Here is a 16,582-nt window from a genome sequence, read left to right on the forward strand (position 1 = left end):
ATATTTCTATAATACTATTATCTATACAAGGCTGTATTTTTCGATCTTGGTGATTTTTTATAGTAATAAAATCAATTTTAATCCACTAAAAATCCTATTTTCTATATAATTAACTAAAAAGATATGAAGTTCTTTTTCATGCTTCTTCTAACCACTAATTAATCATTGATAGGATTTTATAGGTAATACATGTAGAAAGGGAGCCAATGAAGAAATTATTCTCAATAATTAATTCTTAATACTTAATAATAATAAATAAATAAAAATACTAAATTAACTAAGATAATTGCCTTCAAGACTTATTAAGACTCTATTTTTATAACTTTCCTTCAAATAAGATATTTATAACTTATAAATACTTCTAAATTATAATAAATAATTAAAAAGTCAAAAAAACTCTCTAATCTTAAAAATTTTATAATTATATTACTTAAAACTATGTTTTTAATTAATTGACCAATTACGATCAATTTGTAGGACTCAAAATTTATTAAAATTCTAATTAGAGTTAAATTAGGATTTTATTAGTATTTATTTAAGGTTTTTATTTTTAATATTTTTTTATTATTTTTAAAGATTACTTTATTTTTTAAAGTTTTGTTTTTATATTTTTTAAAGAATTCTTGTTATTTTTTTTTTAGATTAGTTTAGGACTTCTTTTTATTTTTTTTATAATTTCTTTTAAATTTATGTTGAATTGATTAAATTTTAATAAATATTAATAAAATTTATTTATAATTTATTTGAAACTCTATTAGACTTCATAGAATTGTTGCTGTATTTCTATTTTCCTTCCATAGTTGAGTACCTAGTGCATTCTCAAGCAAGAACACACATAAAAAAGCCAAAATATTATTTGATGTTTTAAAGAAGGATTTTACTTTTATATTAATCTTGTATTGCATTGATTTTTTTAAGATATTTTTTATAAAAAAAATGTATTAAAATTTGCTTTGAATATAATATTATCACAAATTGAAGCAATTGACAAATTACATTTATCAGTTTTTTATTCTAAGAAATATTCAACACTAAAGATCAGCTATAAAATCTATGATAAAGTATTTCTTATAATTAAAGATGCTTTTTAATAATGACATCATTATCTAGAAAGCACTTTCAACCCAATCACCATATATATATATATATATATATATATATATATATATTGGTTATAAGAACCTTGAGTACTTCATGTTAGCATAGATATTGAATCGTTGTCAAGCTTATTGAAGCATGTCATTATCAAGATTTGATTTTAAGATCACATATTGATGTCAAGGAGAAGAAATCGATGAAAAAGTAATTCAGATAAGTGAGCCTTCACTCAAAGAAAGGTAACAAAATATAAATAAAAAAGTATATATATTGAAAGAAAAACTCGAATGGCTATTGCCAAAAGACAAGAAAACTAGAGACCCTTGAAACTAGACTGGAAGCAAGAAAAAAATTGACAAGAGTGAAGAAGGCTTCACTCTTGTTTCTATATATACTATCTAACTAGGGGCTACGTAGCAACGTTCTATAGGACCTCCAATATGTGTTGACTTTATAGGACGCATGCCTTGACTTATAAGGCAAGTTCTTCTACGTGTGGGCAACATAGTTAGCTTGATCTTCAAGCTAACAACATGTGTAGCACATGACTAACTTATTGACCACGTTTCTAATCCAAAAAGTCAATTAAAGACACTTATGAAGTCAAAGTAGCATCTATAAAGCTTCTAGAAAGCTTCCATATTAAATACTATAGAATTAACTTATTTTTACCTACTTTTACTTATTTCCACCTATTTATATATGTAATTACTAGCTTACATGAATATGTCCGTGAAATTATCCCCCCTTTTAGGGACGAGTTCCATGAGGAGCAGTCATCATATGTTGAAGAAATCTATGATGCGACGAATTGTATTTGCCACATACTCTAATCTTTGTTCTCTTTGAAGATGATTGATAGGGCCTCTCAACCATCGATAGTGTCCCATACCAGGGCCGAAAGACCACCCAGTTATTTGATCATTGTTGAGGCATTCATAACTTCCTTCGAATAGAACATTTGGAATACCATCAGGACTTATTCCTACCTCTAACAAAATCACCAAACATTGGGAGTCCCTTCCCAAATCGTGATACCAAACGCATTGTATCTCGCCATCTATTCAAGGAAGAACATGTCATTCTTGAAGATCTTCATCTCGATTGCATCCTCTTGAAGGTTGTGACAATCGTAATGTCTCATCCGACAAATTAGCAAATGAAGGCTCTTGAGTTGAATCCACTAGTTGTTGGTTCTCCATCTCCTGAGCGTCACAACTATAAAGAAGCTACGAATAAGGATTGATAGTAGAATGTTATCTTGTCTAAATGTTGTTTCTTTTATAAAGAAGGTTTTTATCTTGATTTTGATGGATGTCGTCGATGAAAAGCCTCCACCGCCTTTATTGCATTTGCAAGATTCTTTAATGGCTTCCATGTACGTTCACTAATATCATATCTATGCCAATGGACAAGATATTCTAATTTATTTTGGCGTCGCCTTGAATCTAAGACTTCTTCTACTTCAAACTCTTCATTATTGTCCACTTCTATAGGAGAAGGTGAAGCTTGTCATCTTCTTGGTATGTCCATTGTCTTATATGGTTCAAGAAGAGACACGTGGAATACTGGATGGATTTTCATTGACTCCGGTAGATGTAAACGATATACAATTAGATTGATTTGTACAGAAATAGAAAATGGTCCAAGTCTTCGATAGTCCAACTTGTCATAAGGATGAGTGGTCTTGATATTGCGACAAAGTAGCCATACCTTATCACCCAAGTGGAATGGTGGTTGTTTCTTTTGATAGACATCCACATTGATATTTTGTTGTTCATGAGCCTCTTTTAACTACGCCTTCATTGTGGCATGTAGCTTTGATAAATGAATCGCCAAATCTTTCGTAGTAAGATTATCAACTTTTGAGAAGTCAAAAATATCAAGTCGTGGATGATAACCATAATTAGCAAAGAAAGGTGTTTGTTTTGTAGAAGAATGTACCATGTTATTGTAAGCAAACTCTGCCAATGGCAAAAGAGTTGTCCAATCATCTTATTGGTAATTAATGGTACATCTTAAATATTGCTCCAAAACTTAATTAACACGCTCCGTTTGTCCATTAGTTTGAGGATGGAATGTCGAAGATAGTTTTATATCTACTTTTAGAATCTTTAAAAGAATCCGCCAAAATATTGATACAAATTGAATTCCCCTATCTAATATAATATCCTTGGATAATCCATGATAGCGATAGATATTGTCAAGAAAGAGCTTAGTTGTTTCTTCACCTGTGATAGATTTTATACATGGTACAAAATGTGCCATCTTGGTAAAATGATCTACTATCACGAATATAGAATCATAAGAACCTGAGATTGGAAGATCCATGATGAAGTCCATAGAAACAAAAGACCATGGTTGTTCTAGAATGGATAATGGCTGAAGAAATCCAAAAGATCGATGACGAGGAGTTTTTGATCTTGAGCAAACATCACATGATTGTACAAAATCTTTGACTCCCTTTCATATTTGAGGCCACCAAAAATCCCTAGATATCAGCTCCAAAGTCTTATTGTATACAAAATGTCCTACTGTTGAGAAGTCGTGACGAGCTTGAAGAATATGCAAACGTGCTTCTCCTTCAGGAATATATAGGCGTCCTTCGAAATAGAGTAGGTTGTTCTTGAATTCAAATTTAGAAGAATCATGAGATTTAGAAGAATTATTCTTGATATCATGAACAAAAGGATCTGAAGACATATTTAATTGAACTTGTTTAAGAAAAGTTAAATCAACAGTCAATGTTGATTTTATTGCTCAAAGATGAAATTACTCCGACTTCAAGAGAACCATTTTTTGTTGCTTAAAAGCTGCATCTTCTTCTTTTGGTGCAAGATAAGAACGTCTAGACAAGGCATCGAACAAACCTTGTTGTTTTCCTGGCCGATAAGTGATGATGAACTCGAATCTTGATAAAGACATACTCCAGTGAGCTTGACAACAATTTAATATGCGTGCTCACATAAAATACTCGAGGTTCTTGTGATCCACATATACGGTGACTAGATTGGAAGCGCCTTCTAGATAATGATGCCATTCTTGAAAAGAATCCACAATTGAAAGAAGTTCTTTGTCGTGGATCTCATAATTGATTTCTGCTGTTGAGAATTTTCTTGAATGAAAGGCTACTAGATGAAGTTTGTTATTTATTCCCATTTGTGATAAAACCACACCTAGAGTAAAGTCTGATGCATCTGTTTCCATAAAGAATGCTTTGGAAAAATCAACACGATACAAGATTGGTGCAGAAACAAACGCTATCTTCTAAGATTCAAAAGTAACTTCCGCTTCTTGATTCCATTGGAGTTTGTCTTTACAAGTCAAATAAATAAGTGGAGCTACAACTCGAGAGAAGTCCTTCATGAAGATCCGATAGTAGTTGGCAAATTCCAAAAAACTTTAGACATCTCTTACCGTTTTTGACATCTTTCAATCTATAATAGTTTGAACTTTCTTACGGTCCATCATAAGTCCATTATTTGAAATGATGTAACCTAAGAAATTGACTTGAATAGTGTAGAATACACACTTTTCTATCTTGGCATAGAGTCCTGCATTTCTTAATTTTTGTAACACATGACGAACATGAAGTTCATGTTCTTCTAGATTATTAGAATAGATCAAGATGTCGTCTACATAATTCAACACAAAATCATCTAAAAATTCTTGAAAAACATCATTCATTAGATGTTGAAAAGCTACTGGTGCATTTGTAAGTCCAAAAGGCATGACATTGTATTCAAAATGTCTATATCTAGTTCGAAACGCAGTCTTCCATTCATCTCCTTTTTTGATGCGTACTAGATTGTATGCTCTCCGAAGATCTATTTTTGTATAGATCTTAGCTTGATTCAATTGATCAAGAAGTCCAGATATTAAAGGTAGTGGATACCTATTCTTGATGGTAATTTTGTTGAGTCCTCGATAATCAATACACATCCGCAATGATCCATCTTTTTTCTTCACAAATAGAATTGGAGCTTCTGCCAGAGATTTAGAATGGCATATGAAATTCTTGGCTATATTTTCTTCAATATACTCCTTGAGTTCAATCAACTCATTTTGTGATAAACTGTAGATTGGTCCGAATGGCACTTGTGCTCTTTCTTGAAGGTCAACTGAGCAATCATAGGGATGATGTTCCGAGAGTGTATCCGCATTCTTCTTTTCGAATACATCTTGAAATTCTTGATATTGGCTTGGAATGCTACTTGAAGTCTTTCCACCAGTAGAAACAAGTGTGGTATAAATAATATATGGTGATTCTTTCATAGCAGCATGCAAGAAAGCTTTTACACCTATAAATATAGGTTTAATTGAACTGGATTTATGACTCTCTACTTGATTAACTACACTATTAGTTATACTTTTAGAGAAAGTAAGAGTTTGTGAAATCCAATCTATTTGAGGGTTGTATTTTTTTAACCATGATAAATCTAAAATGACTGGATTAGAGGGAGATCTAATGATATTAAATACTACAAAGCTATTATGACCATTGATTATTACTTCTATAGGAAGGATTTTGTGAGTAATATCTCCAGAAGACAATAGATGACCATCTATGACTTCTATATGAACATGTTTAGTTTTCTTTACTAAAGATATGTTATGTCTTTTACTAAATCCTTCATCTAAGAAATACGCTGAGGCTCCTGAATCTAACAAGGCAGAGGCTTTGTAATATTTAGGTCCTAAAATAATATTTAATATAAAACAAGGAGAAGGCTCTGAGGAGATAATAAGACCTTTACTAGATGTTGTGCAAGGTTCCAACCGCATGGTCCCTATTATAGCTGGACAAACTCGTTTTCTGACATATTATCTTCTTTCACAGCCATACTCTTTATTTTGTGGTTGCGTCGTTTCTTTGGACAATGTTGAGCAGTGTGCTTTGGTTCTCCACAATACAAACATAATCTTTCTTGACGACGACAAGTCTTTTCTTGCTCAGTAAGAGGTTTGAAACATACTCCATCAATTTACATATCTTCTACTTCCAAATGTATGTGTTGAAGAGGTATTGGTGTTGCCATTGAATTATAGAAACATTGAGGTCCACTTATACGATTCTCAGATCAAAATTCAAAAAGGTCATTGTTGCACTTCACAGCAAAGTCAATTGCTTGACTCAATGTTTGAGGATCAGATAAGTTGAGCATTAATTTTTTTACCTCATATTGTAATCCGTAGAAAAATTGGCTAATAAGTGCAGCATCATCCTATTTGATATTAGTTACAAGTTGTTGAAATTATGAAGCATACAACGTTACTGATCGATTGCCTTGTCGTAAAATACGGATCTTATTGGTTGCAACACAAATTACATCATGTTCTCCATACATGCATCAAAACTCCGCCAAAAAAGCCTCTAGATTATCTAATATTTGATTTTGTTGTTCAGAAAAAGATGAAAACTACGATAGTGTTGAACCTGAAAGAAGCATACCAATGAATCTAACTTGCAATCCTGGAATTGCATAGCTTTGGGGTTGAAGTTCAATCACAAGTTACAATTGATTGATAAATCCTGGAAACTTGGATCTGGTGCCATCAAACTTCTTGGATAGGACAATTCTTGGTTCTCTAACACTAAAAGGGCGTTCCTATTGAAACATAGAAAGCAAACTCCACACAAGCAAGTTAGGACCAGCAAGGTTGCACTTCACAAATAGAATGTGGTATGAGATAATTCTTCCCATGCCAACCCTTTTCTTATATACTAGTACCAAGGTACCATGTGTTACAACCCATATGGGATATCTCTTAGGACCAACCTCTCCTGGTATTCTAAGGCACTATAGACCAGCAACTAACCTTGTAGGATATCCCTCATTATTCATATACTCTATTGACCATTAGCAGCAACTAAATGAGTTCTTTCCTTCAACACTCCCACTTTGCTATTGGTCAATTAGCTATCAATCCTAATGCCTTACTCAATATGTTGTGTCTCTCTTTCACTAAGGCTTTTGTTAGCAAATCAGCCAACATGTCTTTGGTTTCACAATACATCATATCAATAACTCCCATCTCTATCTTCTCTCTTATAAAGTGGTGTTGAATATCAATGTGCTTGGTTCTTGCATGATGCTTTGGATTCTTTGCAAAAGCCAAACATCCTTGATTGTCACATCTCAATGGAGTGGCTTCCAATTGCACAAGTCCAATGTCTTCCAACAACAACCTCAACCAAATTGCCTCCATTGCTCCATGACTTGCTGCCATATACTCCGCCTCCATGGTGGACAATGCAATTGTTGGTTGTCTCTTACAATTCCAAGATATGGCTCCCATTCCAACAAAGAATACATAGCCCGTTGTTGATCTTCTATCATTTGTATCTCCAGCCCAATCCGCATCACAATATCCATGTAATTCAATATTATTTCCTCCAAGACATAGTTTATGGTTCAAAGAGCCTTTCAAGTACCTCATGATTTTTTTGATGGTTGCCCAATGCATAGGACCTGGTTTTGCCATGTGTTGACTTACAACACTTACTGCAAATGCAAGATCCATCCTTGTACCCACCATTGCATACATGAGTGAGCCTACTGCTGCCTTGTATGGTATGCCTTGTATTTGATGCTCAACTTCAGCATATTCTTCATCCGTGAGCTTCATCAACTTCAAGTTGGCCTCCAAAGGAGTTCCAATGGGCTTGCAATCTTGCATGTTGAATCGTTTCAATACTTCTTCAATGTACTTGCTTTGACTCAATGTGATGGTCTTTGATACTCTATTCCTTGTAAATTCCACACCCAAACAATAATGAAGCTCTCCCAAATCACTCATTTCAAAATCTTTCTCCAATTTCTTCTTCAACCAATCTAATTTTATCATGGTGTTGCTTAAGATGATTAAATCATCTACATAGAGGATCACAACCAGCAAGAAGTCCTTGGCTTGCAACACATACAAAGAATGGTCAGCTTCACTTCTTATAAAACCTTCCTTCACAAAGAATGAGTCAATGCGTTGATACCATGCTCTTGGTGATTGCTTGAGTCTATACAATGACTTCTTCAACTTGCATACAAGGTTGGGTTTGTCTTGATCAATAAATCCTTGAGGTTGCTCCATGTAGATGTCTTCTTCCAATTCTCCATTCAAGAAGGCTGTCTTGACGTCCATTTGATGCATCTCCAAGTCTATTGATGCTCCAATTGCTACTATGGTTCTAATGGTAGTGAATTTGGCCACTGGAGCAAATGTCTCATTAAAATCCACTCTAGCAACTTGTGAGTAGCCTTTGGCAACCAATCTTGCTTTGTACCTCACAACATTGCCCATAGCATCTCTCTTGGTTCTAAACACCCACTTACATCCAATTGCTGAACGATTTGGTGGAAGTGGAGTCAACTCCCATGTCTTGTTGTCCATAAGAGATTTGTACTCTTCTTGCATAGCAATCTCCCACTTCATTGCATCACCACACCTCATTGCATTACACAAAGTCAATGGATCATCAAGAAGAGCAACATTGGCCTGATCTTCACTTACTTGTGGAAAGATGTGGTTCTTCCACCATTCACCTTGTGGTCTTCTTTCACGTGTTGGATATCTTCTTTCATGCAAAGAAGATGAGCCTTCATGCACCTCTTGCTGCCTTCTATGGCTCATACACTTCCTTCTCTCATTCATTGGTTGATATTCTTCATCTTCATTCTCTTCATTGTGCTTGTTGTATCTTGCTGGAATTGAAGTCTTTATAGAGTTGGACTCTTCTTCAATGATATCTTCATTTCCATCTTCACTTTGAGAATGCTCTTCTTCATCTTCTTCTTTGTTTGCTGAAATTGAAGATGTGTCCACAAACACACCACTACTCCCACTTGGACACATCTCCCACTTTTCACTTGCACTCTTATACTCCAAGAACTCTACATCACGACTTTTGATGATCTTTTTGGTGTCTAAACACATGAGCCTATATGCCTTGGTGCCTTCACAATATCCAAGGAATGCACATCTTGTGCCCTTTGCATCAAGTTTGCCTCTCATACTATCTGGAACTTTAGCATATGCAATGCATCCAAAAATCCTCATATGAGATAAACAAGGTTTCTTACCAGTCCAAGCTTCTTCGGGAGTCATTCCTTCAAGTGCACTTGTGGGACACCTATTTCTTGTATATACGGCATTTACCACAGCTTTCGCCCAATACTCATATCCAAGCTTTTGAGCATGAATCATACTCCTTGCCATCTCCACAATGGTGCGATTTGCTCTTTCAGCAACTCCATTTTGTTGTGGGGTATAGGGAGTGGAGGTTTATCTTGCAATGCCTTCATGCTTCAATAACTCATCAAAGTCTTTGGACAAATACTCACCTCCATTGTCCGATCGCAGCACCTTAATCTTGTGCTCACATTGCTTCTCTACAAGTGCTTTCCACTCCTTAAACTTAGCAAAACACTCACTTTTGGCCTTGATGATATAAATCCATACCTTCCTTGAAAAGTCATCAATAAATGTGACAAAATATTTTGCTCCACTCATAGATGGTGTTTTCATGGGTCCACAAACATCCGAATGCACAAGCTCCAGCAATTGATTTGCTCTTGTTGCAATTCCACTAGGAAATGGTGTCCTATGTTGTTTGCCTTGAATGCAACCTTCACAAGATAGATTCATAGTAGAATGGCCAAGGTCTAAGCCACTTACCATGGATTGAAGCTCCTTCATGCTTTTGGCATTCAAATGTCCAAGTCTTTGATGTCAAATGCCCACCTTATCTTCATTTGATGGAAATTCAACAAAAGCAGCAACCTCTACTCCATTGATGCGCTTGCAATTGATAATATAGAGATTGCCATCTCTAATCCCTTTTGCTACTTCTTTGCCTTCCATGGTTCTCACAAAACATCCATTCATATTGAATTGCACTTTGCACCCATGACTTACAAGTTTACTCACCGAAAGGAGGTTCTTCTTCATCTTTGGCACATGCAACACATCCTTGAGTGTGATCCTCTTGCTTATACCCTTGACCACTACTTCCACTACAATGGTGCCCATTCCAATGGCTTGTACCATACCATTATCACCTAACCAAACCTTAGTTGCTGGAATTGGTTGATAAGTGTTAAATGAACACTTGTATGGAGTCATGTGTTTGGTACATCCAAAATCCACGATCCATTTGCTCATATCAAGCATGGAAGAAGTTTGTTTTGCCATGAATGCAAAGTCATCACCTCCATGGTCATGAAAAGCATTATTGGCATTCTCTCTTTCTCCTCTCTTTGCCTTGAAATAATTCCTAGCAAAATGCCCTGGTTTTCCACAAATATAACAAGTTTTGGAAAGATTACGTTGAATGGAAGTACTTGCCTTACTTGGTCTCATAAATAGTGGTGATTGCTCTCCAATAGACTCCTTTTACTTTCTTTTGGTCACTTCATGGGCTAGTCTTGCCATGACATAGTCCAAAGTAAGATCTTTTCTTGAAATTGACTCCAATGCCACAATGAGGGAGGAATAGGAGTCCGGAAGGCTTGAGAGCAATGTCATCACAACATCTTCTTCAGGTAAAGGCTTGTCAATAACAGCAAGTTGGTTTGCAAGTGCTTTTACCTTATTCACATGAGCCATGAGATCTTCACCTTCTTCCGTCTTCACGGTGAAGAATTTTTGCCTTGACCATAGTACATTGGAGAGATTTCTACTCTCATAGACGTTGCAAAGAGTCTTCCATGCATCTGCTGCCCCTTTGCAAGAAATGACATGAGCAAAGTTGCTCTCATCTAAATTGGTGGCAATTATGCCAAAAGCCTTCTTTTCTCGTCTTTTGAACTCCTTATGCTCCTTGATGCTTGCCTCTACCCCAGGTGCCTCTTCTTCCTCACATACAATCTCCCAAAGATCCAATGACGCCAAAAGTAGCTCCATTTTGGCCTTCCAGTGGTGAAAGTTGTCACCTTTGAACTTTTCAACCATTTTCAAGCTATCACCCTCAAAAGATGCCATCTCAAGCTACACGTAGGTCCAAAAAACTCTTGATTTGGAGTTGTAATGGAGAAGATATCACTACTCAAAGATCGCTGAACCACAAACCCAGAATTCGCTGTTTTGCAACTTTTTGTAAATTATGAGTCCAAATCACGTCTAAATGGTGGGGAATGAATTTTAAAGTAATTCTATAGCTCTCATAAGTCTCCCTCACGTCACTCCACTCAAAATGACTCACTATCTCATAAAACTTTCAAACACTAGTGTTACTTCAGCAAAGACACTATCAAGGTCTTGCACAAAACTCATATACTCACAAATCCAGGAGCAATGACTTCAACAACACACTAGCAACACTCTACCATAAGATCCCAACTACCAAAGTAAGCAACAAAGAAATAATGCAAGAACAACTTACTTGGTAAGAGAGTGTGGGCCCATAACCTATTGAAACATAGAAAGCAAACTCCACACAAGCAAGTTAGGACCAGCAAGGTTGCACTTCACAAATAGAATGTGGTATGAGATAATTCTTCCCATGCCAACCCTTTTCTTATATACTAGTACCAAGGTACCATGTGTTACAACCCATATGGGATATCTCTTAGGACCAGCCTCTCCTTGTATTCTAAGGCACTATAGACCAGCAACTAACCTTGTAGGATATCCCTCATTACTCATATACTCTATTGACCATTAGCAACAACTAAATGAGTTCTTTCCTTCAACAGTTCCACCATAAGAGAAAGGACATGATTTGGTGCAGATGTTGAAGCAGTTCCAACCATTTCTATATCTTCACTTCTTGCCAATCCTGTTGCTCCTTGTGGTGGTAAATTGAGTTGATGCATCGCAAGCATTAACTCCTTCAATTGTTCTTGCATTTGTGCCATTGCACTCTTCATTTCAATTAGTTCTACCATGATAACACTTAGAAAAGAAAAGATGTTTAATATCGCTCAAGATAAATAGAAGAAAGGACTTGAGAACAAAGAAAATACTAAGGACAATATCAGTTTAGAAGAGGGTAATCCGTAACTTCTAATATGCTTATATCTTATCAAGAATAAAAGATAATCCACTCTTAATCAAGATTAGACAAAACTCTGATAGTGTAAGTATACTCTTGTCAATCTATCAAGGACAAGAACTTGATGAAAAAGCAATTCAAATAAGTGAGCCTTCACTCAAAGAAAGGTAACAAAATATAAATAAATAAGTATGTATATTGAAAGAGAAACTGGAATGGCTATTGCCAAAAGACAAGAAAACTAGACATCCTTGAAACTAGATTGGAAGCAAGAAAAGAGTTGACAAGAGTGAAGAAGGCTTCACTCTTGTTTTTATATATACTATCTAACTAGGGGCTACGTGGCAACATTCTATAGGACCTCCAATATGTGTTGACTTTATAGGACACATGCCTTGACTTACAAGGCAAGTTTTTCTACGTGTGGACCACATAGTTAGCTTGGTCTTCAAGCTAACATGTGTGGCACATGGTTAACTTGTTGACCACGTTTTCAATCCAAAAAGTCAATTAAAGACACTTATGAAATCAAAGCAGTATCTATGAAGCTTCTAGGAAGCTTCTATATTAAATATTATAGAATTAATTTACTTTTACCTATTTTTACTTACTTCCACCTATTTGTATATGTAATTACTAGCTTACATGAGTATGTCCGTGACAATTGACCTGAAAAATAATAAAGTTTGTTAGATGAACTTTCTAAACATTCTTATTTTTAACTTAAAGAAAGAAATATAGTTGTTGATTAAAAATGAATGATTGTCTTAAAGCCTAAGTAATTTCATCTTTAAGCAATAAAAATAATATTGACTATTGATTCAACCTTTGTGAAGTAAATGCAATTAATTATGTCATCTAATACTCTTATATATGATATCAAGAATATTTCTTTTGAATTTCATAATGCTTCTAAGTTCAAATTCAAAAACATCTTAATTTATTTTGAAGGTTGCCTATATATTCTAAGAAAAAAAGTATGTTTATGTATTTTTTAAGTATGTCATGACTATCTAATAAGAAGACATTTTGGATACAAGAATACTTTGGAGCTTATATGTAGAGATTTTTGGTGGCCACAAATGTAGAAGACTGTAAAAGACTTTGTAGAATCATGTGACATTTATTCAAGATCAAAAATTCCTTATCATTAATCCTTTGGACTTCTCCAACCACTACTTATATAGCAATAATTATGGTCTTTTGTTTCTATGGATTTTATTATGGATTTTTTAATATCAAATTCATATGACTCTATATTTGTCATTATAGATTGCTTCATTAAAATGGTACATTTTATACCATATACAAAACCTATTATATGTGATGAAACAACTAAGTTTTTTTTTGATAATATCTATTGCTATCATAAATTATCAAAAGATATTATATTAAATAAAAGAATATAATTTGTATCAAGTTTTTAGAAAATCCTTTTTAAGATATTAAAGGTCAATATAAAAAATAAATAAATAAATCAACCTTTCATCCTCAAATTGATGGATATGTAGAACAAATAAATCAAATTTTAGAACAATATTTGAGATGTACCTTCAACTATCATCACGATGATTGGATAATTTTTTTGTCATTCTCAAAGTTTATAAACAATAATTTGATATATTTTTCTATTCAAAAAATACCTTTCTTTATCAATTATGATTATCATCCATAACTTGATACTTTTGACTTTTCAAAAGTTGATAATTTTATGGTCGAAGATTTGGCAAATTGTTTGTCAAAGCTACATGTAATAATGAAGACATAGTTAAAGAGATCTCAAGAATGAAACAAGATTAATGTAGATGCCTATTGCAAGGAATAACCACAATTCAATATGCATGATAAGATATGATTATTTTGTCACAATATTAAGACTAGCCGTTCTTCTGATAAATTAGAATATTGTAAGCTTAGACCTATTCATTTTTGTGAATAAGTTGATTTTGTTGCTTATTGATTATATCTACCAAAGTCTATGAGGATCCATCCCACATTTCACTTATCTTTTTTTAAATCATATAAGATAGTGAATATCTTGGTAAGAAGTTAAATGCCACTCCTTCTTATAGAAATGGATAATAATCAAGAGTTCAAGGTAGAAGGAGTCTTAGATACAAGGTGGTGGCAAAATAGGTTTGAATATCTTATTCATTAGCACAAACATGATATTTATGAATATGCATAGAAACCAACATAAAAATCTTAAAAATATAACAATAAAGATTGAAGCTTTTTATTAACAACATCTATCAAAATCAAGATAAAAAATAGCAAGATCCATGAAAGATGATAGTTGCTCCTCATGGAACTCATTCCTAGAAAGAGTGGTAATATCCCAAATATACATATTTATTCTAATAATTATTTATATAGTTAGATAAAAATAGGTATAAATAAATTAATTTCATAATATCTTTTAGATAAGCTTTATAGATATGATTTGAACTTTACACACATTTGTAGTTAATTGATAGGTTAGAAACTTGATCAACAAGTTAAGTACATGTTATAAATGTTGGTAGCTTATAAAATAAGCTAACTATGTAGTGCACATATAAAAAACTTGTCTTGCAAATTAAAATATATATCTTATTAAGTTAACATGTCTTCGAGGTCCTATAGAACATTGTCATATAGCTCCTTATTAAATAATATATATAGAGGCAAGAGTGAAGTCTTCTTCATTCTTATCAATGCTTTTATAACCCTTAGTCTTGTTTCAAGACTTTTTTAGTCTTCTTGTCTTTGACAATAGATATTTTAATTCAATATATTATCATCTTTGAATAATTTTTTAGTCTTTTCAAGTGACACAAGAGTATATTGAAGATTTCTTTCTTTAAGATTCATGTCTTTAATAATTATTTAAAGACATTGGATTATTATAAGTTGGTCATATGTCTATTTTTATTAATAATCAAAGTTGCATTTTTTTTCAGAATCCTACATTCTATGCTTATACTATGCTTATAGAAATTCAACATTATTTTATTCATGAGAAGATTGAACTTGACAAGATCAACTTTTTTTTTTGCAGGACTAAAGATATGATTGTGGATAATTTGACCAAAAGTCTAACTTGTGAGAAGCATTCTAAGTTCAAAGAAATGATAAGAATCATTAAATTAAATTAATTTAATATATCATTAAATAAAGTATTAAAAGAGTGTTTACATATATATATGTAATTTTTGTTAGACATTATATGATTATTTATATGAATAGTTGAAATTGCATTACTAGTTGATAACTTGTAGCCGCCACATTAATTGGTCATTAAAATATAATTATTTCTACTTACGAAGTTGTCATGTAGCTTAATAAGTTAAGTATCCACATGTCAATTGGACCTTGGCGGCTAAGCTAGTTATTAGTGTAATTTCATTAAAAAGTCCATGTCAAAAAACCTCTTGTATTACAAGAACTAAAACCCAAGAATCATTTCAAGCAATTAATTCTCTTGAATCCTTAATGGTTGGTTTGTAAGTTCATATATATTTCACATCATTATACTTCTATCCTATAGCATTATATATCTCATATTTTTGACAATTGACAATTATATGCATTAGCATATGAAAAATAGGTTCTTTTAATAATATTAAGATTTATGAAATTTTAAAAATATGCATAATTCTGTAATAAAATCAAATAAATTTTCTATGATGTTTCAAATTTAATAAAAAAATTAATCAACTACAATTTTTAAAGCTAAATTGAAAAGAAATGAATTAACTATAGTTATAGCTGATAAAAATAGAATAAAAAATTATCAAATACAAAGAAGTTAAAATTAATAATTTTATATAATTATATAATTATACTTATATTTAAATAATTTTTATTTAATACTTCAGCAAAGAATTTGAATTTATCATATTAAAAATCATCAATAGATGTTATTACAATTAAAAGATAATTAATTTAAATTCTATAAATAAAATTTTGAATTTAAAAAATATGTAAATTATCTAAAAAAAGAAAATTATGCAATCCATACTTGTATAAAAATATTTAAAAAATAAATTTTTATTTAATTTAAATATCTTATATATATATATATATATATATATATATATATGTGTGTGTGTGTGTGTGTGTGTGTGTGTGTATGTATGTATGTATGTATATATATTTTATATTTATATTTATATTAAATAGAAGTTAAATATAAAAATAATTAAGAATCTTAATTAAGAATCTAGTTTTTTTGATAAATTTTATTTCTCTTTAAAATATAAAACTTAATATTTTCTACTTAATTTAAGATTATTTACCTGTAACAATAAGACAAATCTTTTATATGATATAAATGAAATAATATTTATTATAAATAAGATCTAATATTTTTAAGTAATGCATTCAAACTGAATAAGTATTTTTATAATTAAGTTTTTATAATTATTATATAATCATTTAAAAAATCATAGATTTATTTATTTATTTATTTATTCTCAATTTAAATAATTACTCGAAATATTTTTAAATATA

Source organism: Physcomitrium patens, chromosome 5 (assembly GCF_059467195.1).
Source record: "Physcomitrium patens ecotype Gransden chromosome 5, ASM5946719v1, whole genome shotgun sequence".
NCBI classification, from domain to species: domain Eukaryota; kingdom Viridiplantae; phylum Streptophyta; class Bryopsida; order Funariales; family Funariaceae; genus Physcomitrium; species Physcomitrium patens.